Below are 12,014 nucleotides of genomic sequence, written 5' to 3' on the forward strand. Positions count from 1 at the left end.
CTGAAGAACGGCTCCCCAAAATACTAATCCGATAAGATCTCTTCTCGCAAAACATCCGTCGAACACGATATCCTAAAGAAACACAATCTAGAAATTCTCAAACATAAATCCCCCACCAATAACATGTTATTCATTATTACAGGGATTGGGGAATGGGACAAACTTGCATTATTTGCCATCATAGATTGAAGAAAAACTAAATAACTTAATATTATCTTAACAACTACATTAACCTTCGAAATAATGCATACCTATCACCCCCTGCCTTACAATGCACTACTAATGAGTTATTACTTATATTTACTCCACAGTATACATACTAATCAATTCAATGTATTATTTTATCATTGTATAATTTTTATATTATCTTTGTTGTATTCTGAAAAGCGTTAGTTGTAAGAATGGCTCTTGAGGACGAAACACCCCTGCTTAAATAAAGAGCATTCTATTCTATTCTATTCTATTCTATTCTATTCTATTCTATTCTATTCTGTATCGATTCCCGGTCTCGACTAGAAAGAATAGTGCTCACTACTGCATCAACGACCACATCACATTTCGCCTATCCCGTCTATCCTAATTCCTTATAAGGACCCGGAAACCAGATGTACCGGCTCAGGTGGCGGATTGGTTAGCACATCGCGCTACGACACCAGGGGTCCCGGGTTCGAATCCCTGTCTAGGCATGGATGTTTGGGAGTGTCCATTTATCAATTTCATCATATCATCACTCATCGCCATGTTCGTAATTAGCCAAAAGTGCAAAAAAGCGAAGTAAAATAAAGCAAATAAAAACTAAACCAGATCTGACAGCTGTCCTCCATTTTAGGCGAAATGAGATATCCCGTATCGCCTAATTCCGTTTAAGCTAAACTGGTTGGAAAGAAAATATTGCAAGCGAGGGAAATTTTGACGGCGATTAACGTAAACACCAAACAATTTGGAGCCTATGCTAATTACGAACAGTAACACGAGCCAAATAGCAATGTAACAGCCAATAGCTCTAGCCGTATGCTAGGCGCTAATTAAGGTTAGGTCCGATTAGGTTATTATATTGTATTTTTAACCTAACCCAACCTAATCATAATCTTGTATTAAGAATAAATTAACATAACAAAACAGATCACGTATCTCCCTGTTGAGAGACGGTTAAATTTCTCTCATTTGAAATATTTCCATATCTACCAGTTTAGGGGAAATTAGATTTGACGAAAGAGGAATTCCCGTTTCGCCTAAAAGAAAGCCTTCGCCTTCGTATGTATTTTGCATTTTTTCCCTAGTGAAGAAAACATTGATTGGAATACATTTTGAGTATATTTGAATTCAAAACTAAGTTCTTGTCTTTGATCTTATAACAAATAGAAAACAGTGTAGTTGCGCGTTCTGCTAACCACTCTGCCACGGATATCTGCGTGAAACGAAGAGTCGATCCTAAATGCTTTTGCAACTGAATTTTGATTCCACTTTACGCACTAATCTGGACTGGACCTATAGCTTAAAGTAGGACCTGAAACCAGTATGTGCCTCCACCTGGTATTGAACCCGGGACTTCTTGATAACAAGGTTGGAGTATTAACGTTATGGTAGTATTGTAGCTATAGCTAGACGTACAATTATAGAGTTTCAATATTAGAATTTAAGGTAATGAAAACATGGAACTCGGCTACCAAACAATCAGCAACACAGTCGCTTGCGGACAAATGCTCTCACACAGCGTACAACTTGGTTCTTATTGTATGCATTCAATCCTCAGAAGTATTGGAATAGTACTGTATTCTGAAAATGAACGATATTTTAAAATTCCTTTAATTTTCTTCTTCAAACCTCTGAACTGCCATGATAATTTTATGTTTACAAAGAAATATATTTACAAATTAAATGATATGCATTAGCAATGATTCTTATAATAGTAGTAGTACATGTTTGAATGTAAGTTAACAAAGGAAACCGTGATATTTTCGAATCACGACTGCAGTTCGAAAAACGTCGGGACAGGGATTAAAAAGAATGCATTGTCCCGACTAAATCTGGTCGAGTGGTAGCCTTGAAACAATGGTTATGAAACTAAAGTTACCAAATGTTGCAGACTGCAGACATCTGGAGCTGGCCTCTCTCCACAAACAACCCATTCGTTTATGCAAGGACAAAACCGAAATTTGTTCAAAATCGTGAATGTATTTTTGGTAGGTTTTTATAGGTTAACACAGTGGCCTTGGTGCCAAAAATGAGGGGACAGGAACAGTATATTTTATCTTCATATACAAGGTTTAGCGTTAAGAAGCCATAGTGATGTAAAAAAAAAGTAAAGTGCTCCCCTGTGCTTTGCACGACGTCATGAAAGCGTAAAGGACGTGTGGAGTTAGGGCGCCACACTTCCTTTTATTTTATGAGTTGGTGTTTTAAGTCCACTTTATGCACAGCAAATTTAATGTGGACTGCACCTAGAGTTTAAAGTGGGATCCGAACAACTATGTGCCTCCACCGGGTGTCGAACCCGGGACCTCTTGATTACATGGCGACGATTCTACCACTGTGCCATCGGGGAGGCTCCCCACGCTTTCTTCGTGACGGCCGAAGGTGGGGATGATATGATCAGCACCACTCCCCTGACCGCCTCCAGGTGCTAACATTATACAACACTAGGTGGCCGCGGAGCCCCTTCAATAGATGGAAAAAATCCCGGTTCTCCCCTCCCGGAGATCAAACCCGGTTCTCTTACATAGTAGTCAGACGTCCTAACGACTGAGCTACCGCTGCTTGCCATAGAACCGAGCAAAAGTGCGGGTGGGGGGGGGGCAACTGCCCTCTACGTCTCCCTAATTGCCGCCACTGGGTTCAAATTACAACATTTCAAATTCGAGTGGAAGGGGGGGGGGGGTGCTACGGGTCTGGCAGAAGTAGTTTGCTGCTGAATAGCTAAAGTCCAGTTTAGGCATGTACTTCCTTTTTTAGTTACTTCTTCACTTTGCTTTAGTGTCCAAGAAATTATAATCTTTATATGTAGTTGCAATGTTTCATGTCTAAAGTAACCCAATTACTATTAGATTAATCAGGTGACGTTTTCTAGTCCAATTAGAGTGAAAGTGGCGATAATGCTGGTTGAGATGTGAACTTTGAAGCTTTGACACCCTCCTGAGAAGGGCATGGAGGGACGGAAGCCCTTCAGCCCTTCAGCCATACTTAGGCTAATGAGGGAAAACGCCAGCACAAAGTCAAAGTCACATTTCATTCTAAGAAAGTTTTTGCCGTGGTAAGTCGCGTTAATTAAAGCGATCTAAACAATTAAAATATGTCTCCATTGTTGTCATTCTCCACCCAATTAGCTGAACAATACGTCTTTTAAGAGTGAATGAATGGTAACGTTGAGCCCGAGATTAAATAAAGCGTGTTGTTTCATGTAAGTCAAGTGGGAAATGTCTAGGTAAAGGGGCTCAAATTGCATGAGAATTAGGAACTGGAAGGCAGCTGGTTCTCTTTTTTATATATGTGACCTCGTTACTTTCTTTAAGGTTTAATTTAATATTTATATCCAACTTGGGTTCAAGCTAATCCCTATGATGTAGAATTAATTTACATATAGATATACTCTGTCCTGGAATCTGTGAAGCAGGGCCGCGCATACCGGTAGAGAAGGGGAGAAAGCGAGTGGGCGGAGCAAAGCACTACGCGCTGCTGTTTACTGCTGCTACCTTCAGCCGAGCCCTTTGGAGTCGTTACTTGCGCAGAGACTTGTTTTCTCCTTCGCTTGCTCCAGATAGAGTATAGATGGATAGACAGACACACACACACATACACATTAACCCAAGGTTGTTAAAGGCCAAAGAAATGTATTTATGTTCAATTCCGGTGCGGGAGAAAACAACAGCAAGCGTAAATAGCTTTTTCCGTATCAATTTAGATACGGTCCAAGTTCGGTATTGAAATGAAACAATATCCAATTTGGAAAAAAGGTTCCTGTCCTGTTATGGAACCCAAAAGAATTGATGGCTTCGTGAACCATTAACAACCCTGCATTAGGCCCGGTAACTCAACATTTTGAAACTGAATGTAGTTGTGGTGCAACCCAATGTCGAACGGGTGCAATGAAATCGTCTGCACGAAGAATAGTGATGTCAAAGTCCAGAATATTCAACAGCCTGTCTGATGCTTTCAAAGTCCATTTTGTTTCTTATCGCGTATCACACACAACACTGTACGTCCCTCCAGAACATACTGCAAGCGGTGCAGACACCACATACACTGCATGACACCAAATCAACGAAGTGAATGACTCATGCTCTGTCCGAAAGGTACAAAGTCAGTCTTGAAGTATGGTATTGACGGAAGTGACGTCACCTAGTACAGTTCGAAAGCGTCAAGAACAGAAGTACGCAAGTGCACAGCTCGCAGTACAGATGGTTACTAGGTCACGTGATTACCGCACTCGATATACGTTATGGGCCAGCAAGTTGTTGGTTAAAGTTCTTCTAATGTGTGGAAATGTATGTATACGAACATTTGAAAACGCTATGTGATTTCTATGGTGAAAGTCAAGTGTTTAAAACTCGGGGAAAACAACAAGTACTCAGTTTTATCTACTGATCGTATTTGGCGCTGCAGTCGAAGTGCAATTCGAAAGACTTTCACTTACAGTCCACGACTTGAAGACCGCACTCCAAGACCATACTCGTAGGATGCTCGCTTCAAGTGCGATCTCGCACCCTTCGGACACGGCCTCAGTCTAACGCTTTTGAGATGAGGCTATTTCTGGTTCCTTACTGGAATTCGGCAACCTCAAACTCATGATGCTGTATTTAGGGACGGGGAAGTCGTTCTGGAAAATATTCCTCTTCCTTTCCGAATCCTTCAGACGAACTTGTTTCAAGGTGGCGCTAAACATTTAAAGTCAGTTTGTTATTCCAATAATAACGCCAGAAATAAATGAAAGTTAAATTGATAGAGAGGATCATATCTGATATGCTATCTATACTGATCACATTTCCAGTTGGCGGCTGGGACACAAGGAATGTGATCTTTATGTCACATATTCACGAGATATAAAATTATAAAGCTTGTTGATCAGTTAATATATCATCAGAATTGAATGAAAGGGAAAAAATGAAAATTTATACTTTAGGATTTTTTTATTTAATCTAATATTTCCTGTAATTATTACTTAAGGAATACTTTCGTAGGTGATTTCAGCCCTTTTCAGTTAAAAACTGCTTATTTTTAAATCCAGACAAGATTTTGCAATAATGTGCTTACAGACTTGATATCTATTCCCAAACTCAGTGTGGGCCTCCCCGATGGAGCAGTGGTAGTATCGTTGCCTTTTAATTAAAGGGGCCCGAGTTCGAGACCTGGTGGAGGCAGATAGTGATTCGGATCCCACTTTAAAATGTAGGTCCAGTCCCGATTAGCCTTACTGTGCATAAAGTGGACTTAAAATACCAACTTAATCAACCCAAACTCAGTGTAGAATGATTGCAAGTGTTGTAAACTCATTATAAGGAAACATCGGGAAAATCGTGATGTTGTGATAATTAATTCTTAAGCAGATTTTTGATGTAAGCTATTTAAATCAAAACTAATTTGGAAAACAAATTCTTTTATTTTTATCATTTCATTATAAGCAAATATGTATAAAATTACATGGAAAATAGAGTTTTCCCATGTACCAAAATGTTAAGTCTATAGTTGGTGACTATACAAGAAAAGTAAGATCGCTGGTACTACTGATATGGGATTGCTCTCTATGAACTTGGCTTTACTGGGAATCTGGAGGAGTGAGCTCCTTGATATTGACAAATATACCATGGAATAGGCTTTTTACTCAAGTATCTACGGGTTAAGGCATAAAAAAAATGGATTGAAGTTCATCTCCAGATATGTAAATTGATATTTGGTCCTGATACTTGGTAAAGTATGAACAGTTTTTCGTTTTTTAGACTCTTAGGCTGAATCTGAACATAGTAGCCATTAGTGTTCTACTGAATGTATTATGCTATTGAAAACCTGATTATTCTTGCTTGAGGTAGATGTTTTAGAGCAAATATTAACCTTTAAGTGGGTTAACAATTGTTAATTAAAATAGTTTATAAGTTGGTAACAATGTTCATCTTTCCGTTACCTTCATGCCCAACCCTGTGGCTGAGTGGTTAGCACATCGCGCTGCGACGCCAAGGGTCCCGGGTTCGAATCCTGGTCGGGCTTGGTTGTTTGTGAATGTCCATTCATCAATTTCATCATTTCATCACTCATCCCCATCTTCGCAAATTAGCCAAGAGGCACAAAACGCGAAGTAAAATAAACTAAATCAATCAATCAATCAACCGTTACCTTCATGTTTACTCCTTGAGGGGTAGGTCTTTCAGTCGCTTGATTGTTGCGCGCTGGTCCACAATAACAAAAGATCTCCGCGTTCTGGGGTGTTATCAGCACCCCACCTACCTACTTGAGTATTGTTCTAAACTTTATTTTGCTGGAGTGTTGCAATACTTGTGGCATTTCTTTTCTTGGAAATGGATTACAAGAACGAACAGGACCGTGTCAAAAGGCTATTAGAGTTATTGGACGTGGTTAGTAGTCTAAATGCTCTTGCAGATCCTTATCTGACAAGTTTTTTTTATGTGAACTGTAGTGATATTAAAAAAATATAGGCCTGTATCTGTTTTCTATATTTTTTGAAGCCTCAAATTAAATTTCATGTGTTACCATTTAATTAGTAATGATTAAATATAAATCCTCGTACATTTGTTTAATACATATGCTACTTTTCAGTAACTATTGTGTATTCTGTTTGGAAGGAAAAGTAAAACATTGTCCCTAAAATATAGAAGGAAAAAGGAAAATTATAAAAATGTCTTTAAAAAGTTTCAAATTTAGTTATTTTCATTATTCGCAATTTTACAACCGTACAAATAATGTAAAATTACATATATTACAATTATAATTGTTAGAATATAACTGTAAGAGTATTTTTTTCTGTGGGGTGTCGTGAGCACCCCACTATCCATTTGTGTACAATTTGGCCACCTACCTACTTAAAGGTTAATCTATAATAAATATTATAATATTAAAGAAGAATTATAGAAGTTTAATATAAACAAATACGCAAGATTTGAAGAGGGTATAAGAAAATTACACATACTGTTTGGTGATTGGAATATTAATACAAATCGCAGACATTTTACTTTAAAGGAATCATATTGGAAAGGAATTGATGTCGAACCTAAACTGACTTAATTTATATTTTCATTGCATTGATTCTATGTTAACTGCTGTGTGAAAGTACAACATGAAATCGTATCAATCTCCTCTAAATTGAGATTTATAGCTAGCCTGAATTCATATCCCCTGTCGCCCGCCGTTGCTCTCTCAGGCATTCAAAGAATGTCACATCAGTAATTTACAAATCCTTCCTGGTCTATTGGAGTTAAGGTGCTGATCAGCTGGTATTTCAGGCCAACAACCAGGGAAGGAGGAAAGAGAACAAAACAGAGAGCAACGTGTGGTGTGGGGTCTTTTGCCTGGAATCGCCGAACAAGAAGGAACTGAGGACATTGAGCGATCGAACACGTTTCGATATGAACAGCTATCAGCGGGGAATTGTATCATCAGAGACAGACAGGTATTGTTACTTCCAACCATGTTGATCTAGACTTGAAGGTATAAATCCGAAAGCTTGTCTTTTGCCATTTCCAAGTGTGTAGTTAGTACCTCTCGCCCATTACCATTAGGCTTACCTTGAATGGCGAGAGCTCAAACGAGGATGAATGATTAAGCGAGCTACATCACCCCCCTCAATGGTTAAGGTTCTTGGTTCGATCCCACGTACTCAGAGTACGTTACGAAATTATGAATTTCCCTAACGTAAACTTTGGCATTTTTCCAAAAATTCAATTGTGAATCTGGTGTACACTGAAAATAGTTATTTTGGCCAAATAAGGTAGAGAAATTCTGCTGTTGTCATTTTACAATGTGAGAAGAATAACTTACAGTATAGTAATAAATACGAGATATAATATTGTATGAGATATTTTCATGTTCTTAAACAAATAGTTTTGCAAATACACATTTGATTATCATATTAAGAAGAAAGTTGACCCTTTGTGGAATAAAAGGTAAGGTATTGTGCTTCTAACGGGTTCTGTATAATACATTGCTTCATTATGAATTGTTCATGTTGTCCTGCAACTCATACCAGTGGCGGCTGGCCAAGTGCAACAAGTGCAGATGTTTTCACCTAATTTTGAAATTAATATTGACATTTTTCATTTCCTTGTTAAATTAAACTATTTCACAGCAGAACGCACACGATAATACTCAAATAATACGCCGCTCGGCGCTACGCACGTGAAGAGTTCGTCGTAGCTTAAACAAACCAAGAGCAGACGCCGCCAGGTTGCGGAAGACTTTAGCCGGTTGTCATGGCAACGGTGACGTCACCTACCGTTGGAATTGAATGGGTGTCGCCATCTACGTGCAGCAGTTCTCTCGTCGACAGAAAACATTGCATCCAGTGGTTGTGGCAAAATCGTTGCGTTCTCGCGAGATCTTGTTCCGCGTGTGTGTTTCGCGTTTCCTATCGTGTGTTGTGTTCATGTGTTGAGCTGTGGTTTGTACAATGAACTCAGTAAATGACTTAGTGTGTAATTTGTTGCAGACACCATTTTCCAGATGGACGGATGAAGACAAAAAAGACGTTTTAAATTGTGGGGGGGCCACTGACACTTACTATTTGTTTTTCATTGCCTATAAATGTACTTCTTCACCTGTTATTTTAGGCACGAGCCGCTACTGACTCATACCATGGCTTGTTGAGTCATTGTGCTGCCAAACTGCGCTAATATGTTTTCATATCCAGGTTAAACTAAACTCTAATATCTAAGAAGCTAAAAGTTAAAATATACAAAACAGTAATTGTGCCAGTAGTATTATATGGATGCGAAACTTGGTCCCTTATATTGAAGAGGAACATAAATTGGGGGTATTTGAAAATAAGATCCTTGGGAAAATTTTTGGGCCTAAAAGGGATGAGGAGACAGGTTAGTGGATAAGGTTACATAATTTAGAAGTACATAATTTGTATTCATGTCCAGATATTATTAGAGCGATTAAATCAAGACTTAGGTGGGCAGGCCATGTGGCACGAACGGAAGAGGAAAGAACAGTTTACAGGATTGTTGTTGGGAAATCTGATGGTAAGAGACCTGCAGGAAGGCCAAGGCGAAGATGGAGGGATAACATTGAGATGGACCTAAAGGAAATCGGTAGGGATGGAAAAGAGTATATAGATCTTGCTCAGGATAGGGACAGATAGAAGGCCTGTGTTGCTGCAGCCATGCACCTTCTGGTTTAGGAATGCTAGAGAGTTAGTTAGTTAGGTTAACCCTTAGTACGCCGCAGGGTCTGACGAAAGTAAGCCCTGTGTCGCCGAGGCTTTGAGCGGGAAATTTGAATTCGTATACATAATGGAGAAAAATCGTAACAACTCTGGCACTATGGGACCAATCCACTTCGGATAACTTTTGTTTTGCAGGTAATACATCGGTGCATGCAACCATTTAAAATTTGGATGCCCCAACCGTGGGGGGGTTACGGGCGGGGGCTGCATCCCCCCAATTTCAATGAAAAAAAAATGGAGTTTGCCCCCTCTTCTCCAGCTACTTTGGGGAGAAAAACGGAACTTTTACTTTTTTTTCAAAGAATGGACCTTCCGCAACAGAATGAAACTTCATTCATGTTCGTGGGTGCAATACAATTTGAATAATAAGGCAAAACGTAAAACTCTAGCGAATTTTAGCCAATTTGCATATTATTCATAAAATTGTTATAACTGACACTATGGGACCAATCTACTTCGGATAACTTTTGTTTTGCAGGCAGAATATCAGTGAATGCAACCATGTAAAATTTGGATGCCCCAACCGCGGGAGGCTTACGGGCGGGGGCTGCATCCCCCCAATTTCAATGAAAAAATCATAAAAATATGGAGTTTGCCCTCTCTTCTCCAGCTATTTTGGGGAGAAAACCGGAACTTTTGCTTTTTTTTTAAAGAATGGACCTTCCACAACAGAATGAAACTTGATTCATGTTTGTGGGTGCAATACAATTTGAATAATAAGGCAAAACGTAAAACTCTAGCGAATTTTAGCCAATTTGCATATTATTCATAAAATTGTTATAACTGACACTATGGGACCAATCTACTTCGGATAACTTTTGTTTTGCAGGCAGAACATCAGTGCATGCAACCATGTAAAATTTGGATGCCCCAACCACGGGGGGCTTACGGGCGGGGGCTGCATCCCCCCAATTTCAATGAAAAAATCATAAAAATATGGAGTTTGCCCCCTCTTCTCATGCTATTTTGGGGAGAAAACCGGAACTTTTGCTTTTTTTTTAAAAAGAAGGGACCTTCCACAACAGAATGAAACTTGATTCATGTTCGTGGTTGTAATACAATTTGAATAATAAGGCAAAACGTAAAACTCTAGCGAATTTTAGCCAATTTGCATATTATTCATAAAATTGTTATAATTGACACAATGGGACCAATCTACTTCGGATAACTTTTGTTTTGCAGGCAGAAGATCAGTGCATGCAACCATGTAAAATTTGGATGCCCCAACCGTGGGGGGGGGGGTGTTACGGGCGGGGGCTGCATCCCCCGAATTTCAATGAAAAAATCATAAAAATGTCGAGTTTGCCCCCTCTTCTCCAGCTGCTTTGGGGAGAAAACCCAAACTTTTGCTTTTTTCGTTCGCACTTGCATCTTGTGTAGCTACTGTGAATCTATTTCTCCCTTTTGACTCGGCTCTTTGTGGAAATATGTCCGGAAGGAAACGTTTGTGCGTTAGGGAAATCGATGAGCTGTTATATGATACGAAGTGTTTATGGTGAGGCGTTTGTTAGTCCTAACAGAGGAGGGACGGAGCCTTTGCAATCCTTTCTTTTGTCTATACTTCTGGATAGACACATGCTTTAGACTCATGCTTCTGGCCTCTGGCTATCGTCAAGCTTCATTGCATTTCTAACATAGAAGCGACAGAAAGCTGACAATGCCAAACCTCATCCAATCCCCTCTCTCCTTCCCCTACCCCCTAATCCCCGCCACTACTTCAGCTCGATCACCAGGTCTAAACACAAAGAAGAATGTGTGCCTTATCAGTACTAAATCACAGCGTTGGAAGCTTGGAGGAAAACAGCATCGTAAATACCAAGCATTTATTGTGTCTGTCAACTGAAGAGCGAACACGTGTTTGGGTGAGCCCAAACACGTGACATATTCAGAGAAAGGAGGGGGTGGGGGGATTTGGAATTTTCGAAACATGATTGCAAAACATGTTCCCGAACGAACTGTCAGTGTTTCAACCTCAATATACATATATAAGTGTGGCAAACCCTCGATAATTGTATCTAAAGCTGTTTGTAACATATGTGTTACAGCGGCTACAAGGGACATACTTTTTTTGTAACATATGTGTTACGGCGGCAAACTAAGGGTTTAAACTAATAATTACTTTCAAAATTAGGTAAAGGACAAAAAACAATCCCTTCTACGAATCAGCGAGCAGTTGAATTCTCTTGTACTGACATTGCGAATTTGGGTGTCACAATATTGCTGGTAGGAAGAAACAAGTGAGAATCGGATACACCGCATGTTGCCAAACGTACTGTAAAACAGAGAGAGAAGGAAAGAGTTGATCAGCGCCGTTACTGGATAATAGAACACAAACACGGAAATATAGTACACGAAACACTAAATACGCAAGCTAACAAGAACAGACGTAAGCTTGGCAAGGTTGCTTCGGGAGAGTGATGTTTCCCCTACAGCTTTTACTTCGCAACTGATGTTGTTGATACTCATGGAGGCACCCCCCGAAGACGATTGGTGGGCAGATAGAGCTATGAAGCAGAAAGTAGGTCATTCGCCAGTTTGGCCTTAGATTAGCATAGTTATACCGGCACTTCTTTTCTGGGGAGGGGAACTCTCCCCTGTCCCTTTGGTCTCGTCACTGCTGCATTAT

Source organism: Lepisma saccharinum, chromosome 19 (genome assembly GCF_977018435.1).
Source record: "Lepisma saccharinum chromosome 19, izLepSacc3.1, whole genome shotgun sequence".
Classification (NCBI taxonomy): domain Eukaryota; kingdom Metazoa; phylum Arthropoda; class Insecta; order Zygentoma; family Lepismatidae; genus Lepisma; species Lepisma saccharinum.